Genomic DNA, 7,761 nt, shown 5'->3' on the forward strand with positions numbered 1-7,761 from the left:
TGTGACACATGGCCAACTACACGCTCGTGTGCTAGCCCATGTGCAAAGTACAAGGGTCACATGGCCAATTCACACGCCCATGTGCCAGGCCTTATGCTAAAACCTAGGCATCCTGTTTCTAATTTTTTTAAGGTGTAGGGGACACACGGCCTGTCTACATGTAACAGCCCGATTTAGACCCTAATCAGAACGGTGGTTTTGGGACCATGAATCTGAGTCAAAAAAATATTTCAAAATTATTTTCTGTGTTTATTTTTTGTGAATTTATATATGTGAATTTTTTGTGATTTAATTTTGTCGTTTAGGTGTCCGATTGAATAAAAGGACTTAATCGCGTAAAATGTAAACTTTGCATGCTAATTATTAAAGTGCCTAATTTCCTTGTTCTTTTAATGTGGGGTATTTATTATGCAATTATACCCACATTCGGCCATTAGCTACTGGGATATGAATAATTTAAATTAAGGCTAAATAGGTAAATTATGTAATAATATGTTTATAAGAAAACATAAAAGATTAAAACATGGTTCATAATTTTTGTTCATGACCACATAAACAACAAAAGAAAAGAAAATAAACTTAGGGTTTGGCACTTTCAAGCTTGATTCAAGGTAAGTTCTAGCTCGGTTTTGATAATTTCTACGTTTTTGAGATCGTTGCTTAGTAATCTTCAAGACCCATGCTTTAATTTTTTTATTTTGATGAATATTTTGAGTTATGCTATTGTTGAGAGCTTGTGATTTTTGTTGTTTGATGATGAAAAATGAAAGATATGTTTTAGATTAACATATTTTGTATTAGAGTTTTTGATGATTTTGAGTAATTAGGACTAAATTCCAAAAATAATAATTTAAGGGACTAAAATGTGAAATAAATAAAATATATGGACTTTTATGGTAATGGGTAAAATTCGGCCCAACATGAGTATAGGGAAATTTTGTATATTTTGTGTTTTGTGTAATAGGGACTAAATGGTAAAAATTATAGTTAGAGGTAAAACGGTAATTTGCTCATTTATGTGTTTTTGGACTAAATTGAAAGAAAATATGTTTGAATAAGCTTAATTTGAATATGTTTATATCAAGAACCAAAGAAATCGGATTTGGATCGGGGGAAAACGAAAGTTGCCGACTAGCTACCATGTTCCGTTTTGTATTGTCCGAGGTAAGTTTATAAGTAAATAAACGTGTTTAATTGTAGTTTAATATTAAATATGTATGCTAGAATGAAATGTATGAAGTTATATATACTATGGCCAAATATGAATAAGCTTGATTACTACATTCCGAGTTCATTTCGACCGAGTTACGACGTCCCCGTATGAACCTTAGGAATAGTTAGGATACATATGTCATGACATAAGATTCCGATATATGTGTGCGAGTAAGTCCATAGCATCGATATGTGATTCCGATATATGTGTACGAGTAAGACCCTGTCTGGGACAGTGGCATCGATATGTGATTACATGTAAGACCACGTCTGGGACGTTGGCATTGTACGATACATGTGTGATTATCTGAGTGTCCTACCCAATTTCGAATGGTTCATCAGGCATCAAAAAGTGGGGAACAAAATGTAAAATTAGCTAAGTGAGCAGGTATGTATTAGTTTAGTATTTATTTGCAACAAGGTAAGTGAGTGTTATGATATTAGTTATAAGCATGTGTAACATGAATGAAAAGTATATGTGTGAATATGTCATGTGTATTCGGCCTTATGGACAAGAAGTATGATCCTTGTTGGTGTGATTTAATTTTCATATATATGTATAATGATCTTGCATATTCGGTTATTTAGTTAATGTGTGTATATAAATTTCATCTTGATTTAAAAGCTTATTTATACAAAGGTATGTGTATTAGACTTTATAATGATAATTTGGCTTTTGAAAATTGAACAATGATTTGATGACTTAACCTTGTGAACATTCGGCCAAGGTAATAGATATATGTGTTCAGGTATATTATTATTGAAGTTGAAAGTTGAGAATAAGCTTGATAATGATATTGTAATTTGGTTGATTAAAATAAGTTGATTATATTATTGGTTTGTTTGTTTGCTTATGACTTACTAACCTTAAATAGCTTATTGTGTGTATATTTGTCTTTGTTTTATAGATTTTGGAGTCAAGATACGAGCTTGGGGATCATCGTCAAAGTTTATCACACTATCGATCGTTTTTTGTACAATATAAGTTTAAACTTAGATCCATGGCATGTATAAGCTAGCTTAGTTTTAGATAAGAGTAATGTGGTGTATATATATAAGCAATACGAAAATGGCTAAGCTTTTATCTTTAAATTTGGTTATGTTATGTTCGGTTTATGTTCACTTTAGTCCTATAGTTATGTGTCATGTACGTATAATGTTTGTGTTATGTACAACATGCTTGGAAATGGTTTACTTGATATGTTTAAATTCGGTTTCACATGTTTTTGGTTAAATGTTCATTGAGCTTGGGTGTTAATAGATATTGTGTATGCTTCATGAATAGAATTCAGTTAAATGAATGGTAAACATATTATATTAAGTGTGATATAAATTTTAGGTAAGTTGCATATATTATATATGTACATCATTAACAGGTTCGATTATGTTATAATGTATTGAAAATACATATAATTGCATGAGGTAGATTCGATGGTTACTAGTGAATTATATCATTGTTAAGTTTGATGCTTGTGGTAAGCATTTCAAGCATAAAAAAAAGGCTTTAATCTTAGGTTCAAATTCGATTTGGTTGGGTCATGGTTTAAGTCTATTTGATTATTATGCCGTATGTCATGACATAATTTGATGTTCATTTATGATTTTTACCAAGGCATGTGTATATGATATTCAACCTTACCATATGAGTTGAATTTTTATATGCTTTACTTGTGTATAAAGGTGATTATATTATGGATGTTATGTATATATATGCATGTGGTTGTATATATAAACTTGCAAGTTGCTTATAAGTTTGCAAATAGGTACAAATGATTCATGATAGCTGAATAGACTAAGTTAATGATTTGTATGGTATTTAATTTAATTATCATGATAATTTAGACATATTGGGCCTTAGGTTAATATAAGGAGTTTGGTAATGACAAGAATATGTGTGCTTAGATATTTGGCCATGGCATGTAGATGAGATTTTATATGACTTTATATACATATGTATACTTTTATATTATAGTTGATATGTATATGGGCATGGTTGTATAAATTCATTGATTATTTGTAAAGTTATGAAATGTGTAAATGAATTGAGACAACCGAGTAGATAAATAATGGAATTTTTTTTATATACCCGAATGCTTGTTCTTAATTTGTGTAAATATGCATAGCACATGAAATCTATATAGGCTAATATACAAATGCCGCATAAATGAATAATGAAGTTATTGATGTGTTCTAAGTCCTGTATATGTATAAAATGTTTAATATATGTAAATATATATATTGGGTTATGCATTATTTATGTTGCGTTGTGTATGTTAAAGTTTTTTTAAGATTTGATATTTGATTGAGTTACAAGCATAAACGTGATCTAGATCCTAAATTGCAATTTAGAATAAATATTTGTATGAATAATAGTATAATCGGTAATGCCTCATAACCTTAATCCGGCGATGGATACGGCTAGGGGTGTTACACTACACACCCATATGTAAGGCCGTGTGTCACACACAGTTGAGACGCACGCCCGTGTCTCTACCCGTGCGGACGAAAATAGGCCATTTTAAGGCCACTTTTCTCACTCTTTACACAATCAACTTGCACATAACACTCTCATATACCAAAATATCCCAACCAAGCAATCAATACAAGCCAGAAATCATGTTTTAAACATAATATGTAATCACAATACTCATTTGCATGAACTTACCATAATAACTCCATTCATTGATTACTAAAAACTACTACTAAATACATGCATACAAACATATACAAATATATCATTCACTACCATGTTTCAAGTTTAAATCTTTTCTACTCCAATCCTATACATGTCATATAAACCATAGGATGTATAACAAAATCTACCGGAGAAATCTAGATAGTCTGACACAATGTGTTGATTCAATCCTCCAAACTTCTTGCAAATCTACAAAGAACATTGAACAACACAAGTAGCTTAATGAAGCTTAGTAAGTTTGTTGGCTTGAAATTTAAATCTTATCGAACATACTAAAGCAATTGATTTTATTAAATCATTCATTACACGTTTCCTACCAACCACAACTTTAATCGATGAATTCACTTATTTGAGCTCAATATCAATAATAATTTAAATTCTTCCATATCAACTCCATATAGCACATACCAAATTACCAAATCTTGTCAATCAAAGAATGACTTACGGAATTGAGTACATCGTAAACAGAAGCCTGAAGGCTGCATAAAAGCACATAGGTGCTAACCTGAAACCCATAACAGTTGAAAGGAAGCTCATAAGAGCTAAACGGAAACTAATGGGGTTAAACTGAAGCTCAAAAGAGATGAAATAAAACCCAGAAGGGTTGTATTGAAGCTCAAAGAGCTAAACAAAAACCCACTAGGGTTAAACAGAAACTCATATGTGTTAATTGAAGCTTATGAGAGCTATATTGAAAGCAAACACAGAAGTTCGCAACAAATGCTAAACCTCAATTTACTTGTGTAATTTTTCGTCAATTCTTTTCTTACACTGAACGAATGTACCCAATCCTCGGCTAATTTGTAAAGTTCGTTGTAGCTCAGGAACTATTCAGATAATTTCTCTTTTCCACGATTTTCTTTGGGCTCTTGAATTGTAGCAAAAATATGAAAAACCAGCTTAGAAGGACTCTTCAATGGCTATTTTTGGCTAGAGAAATGTGAAGATTTGTCTAGAATTTCAATTTGGTCACTATTTTATTTAGCTAATTTGCAAAATTTCTAATTTTTCCCTTATTTCACCAAATTTCAGAGTTTTTTTCTCACTAATGCTGCCCAAGCCATACACTTTAGGCTAATTTGCTATTTTAGTCCTCCCTTATTTAAATCTTGAGCTATTTAATCATTTTAGCAAGTTTTTCATCTTTTATAATTTAATCTTTTTTAATTAATTAACTTCCAAAACGTTAAAATTTTCTAACGAAACTTTAATACTAACTCAATGACACTCCATAACTATTTATAAAAATATTTATGGCTCGATTTATGAAATCGAGGCCTCTTGATACCTTGTTTTTAACCCAAATTACCTAATAAATTCTTTCTAAAACATAAATCACTAATTCGTAACTTTCTTAAAAGCCCAAAATTAACTCATAAACTCTAACTAGTAATATTTATGAGCTCACTTATCAGATTTTAGTGGTCTCGAACCACTATTTTTGATACCACCAAAAATTAGGCTGTTACAGCCATTGTCTATTATCAGTGATCGAGATAGGCAATTCACGGGCCGGTTCTAGACAAAGTTGTTCAAGTCAATGGGCTCAGACTTGAACTTTTCCATGAGCATGAGTCTGTAAACAGATGGGCAAATTGAACGAGTGAATACATTGTTGGAGACATATCTTCGGCACTGTGTGAGTGCCACACAAAAGGATTGGGCAAATTTGCTAGATGTGGCCCAATTTTCATATAACATGCAGCGAAGTGGGGCCACAAATCAAAGTCCGTTTGAGATAGTGACGGGCCAACAGCAACTCACACCCAACGCTATTGTGACCCATTATACAGGACCAAATCTGACAACTTATCGAATTGCAAAGGATTGAAAAGAGAAGAATGACTTGGCCTGAGCTTTTTTACACAAGGCAAGTAAGCACAACAAGAAGTGGGCCGATTTGAATCGAAGAGATATGTAATTTCAAGTGGATGACTCAGTCTTTGCCAAACTACATTTGACTTTGTGATATACGGGTTTACACAAGGGGCTTGTGTGAAGGTATGAGGGATCGTTTAAAGTTGTGAAGAGAGTAGCCAATGTGACCTACAAGCTTGAGTTGCCAGCAAAGCTCAAAGTCCACCCAGTGTTTCATGTAAGCATGTTTAAGCCATTCCATAAGGATCAAGAGGATCCAAATCAAGGCAAGTCAAAACGAGCACCAATGGGGGTAAAGGTCTCTTACAACCGTGAAATTGAAAACATTGAAGTAGATCATGTGATTAGACGAAAGTACCATTAGCCGTGGCATGAATACTTAGTTTGATAGAAAGGACTTCTCAACAACGAAGCAAGTTAGGAACCTATCGTGGCATTATGGTAGTTCAAAGGCAAGATAGACCAGTTTCATGAGGAGGACGCGATGAGGGCATCGATAGAACAAGTGGGGGAGAATGTCATGGATTGCGCATGGGAGCCCGCAACCATGATGAACTTGTACGATCCATCGCATACGAGGGAGGTCATTTGGCCTAATCGGACTGGTCCATTGCTTGGAGAGATTGAAACCCATCTCCGGAGCTTGGTAAATATGGAAAGTAGTCTTCAAAGATATGCTTGGCAAATATGGAAGGTGATATTCAAAGATTTGTGATCCTAGACATTAAATGTAATCTTTCAAAGATATGATTCTGTAATCTTAGAGATTTGATATATAGATAGATTTTAATCTTAGTCATTAATGTATTTCGATCTATACCATTGATTTTTGGAAGGCTCAACTATAACTAAAGGCCTCTCCCCTCATTATAGATTCATTAAGTTATTAATAGAATTTTAAGAGCAATCACTCCAACTTTTCTCTCAAGTGTTCTTGCTTTTCTATGGCCCATATTTCAAGTTTGTTCTTCCTTCGTTCTTCTGTTGTTCTTCGATGGTGCCATAGAGGAATTCTGTTGAATCCTCAATTGTTGTGAGTTAGGCTGACTTAGGCGTTTTTGAGCAAAGAAATTGCCTAAGGTCGCACGGGTCGCGTGGGAAAAATCTAAGTCTGTGACACAAGTCGCCACTTGAATTACTTAGGCATTAAGTCTATAAGTTCAAATCATTAGAAAGGCACATTTGTTTAATCTTATTTTTTAGTTATTTAGTAGTAATATTTTACTTATTTTTTCATCCTTTTGTCTTTTATTTAATGCATTGGGCATTTGCTTCTTTATGGGGCCTTTGTTTTTTCTATTGTTTCTTATTTGGTGGAGTTTGCTTTGGATAGTTCTTTTAGTAAATGGCATTAAGTAATTAATTATAATCATTATGTAATTAGTTAATTTGTTACAATTTTAGTTAGCTAATCATTGACGGTTATATATTTATTCTTGTAAACTTCATTTACTGATGAATAATTCAATATCCCGAAGTAAGGTGTTCAATTTGAAAATAAAGACCAAATTGAATAAATTGCAAAACATGGATTCTAGAAACAATTTGTATGAAATTGCTTTAGATTATTAATTAGAAGGTATTAAAGAGGAATTTTCCCAATTTCTAAGTTTTTGGACAAAAATGGGCATGCATGGAAAATTTTGAAAGTTTAGTAAGCAAAGGCATTTTGGTCATTTGGTATATTAATGAAATAAAATGGGAAAATAAACCAACAATCATCTCATTCTCTTCATGTTGCTGCCAAAAATTTGGGGTTCTTCATATCTAGGGTTTTCAACATTTTCAAGCTTAATAGTAAGTGCTCCCTAGCCTTTTTTTTAATTTCTTCGTATTTTTGAGATCCTGGTATCTTACTCTCTCCAATTCTACCCATATTTTAAGCTGGGGTTCATGAATGCAAAGTGACCCATGTGTGACATGTTTATTCTTTGATGATTTATGGAGGAATATGAAAGTTAGATGTGTGTTAAACA

Source organism: Gossypium hirsutum, chromosome A11 (genome assembly GCF_007990345.1).
Source record: "Gossypium hirsutum isolate 1008001.06 chromosome A11, Gossypium_hirsutum_v2.1, whole genome shotgun sequence".
Classification (NCBI taxonomy): domain Eukaryota; kingdom Viridiplantae; phylum Streptophyta; class Magnoliopsida; order Malvales; family Malvaceae; genus Gossypium; species Gossypium hirsutum.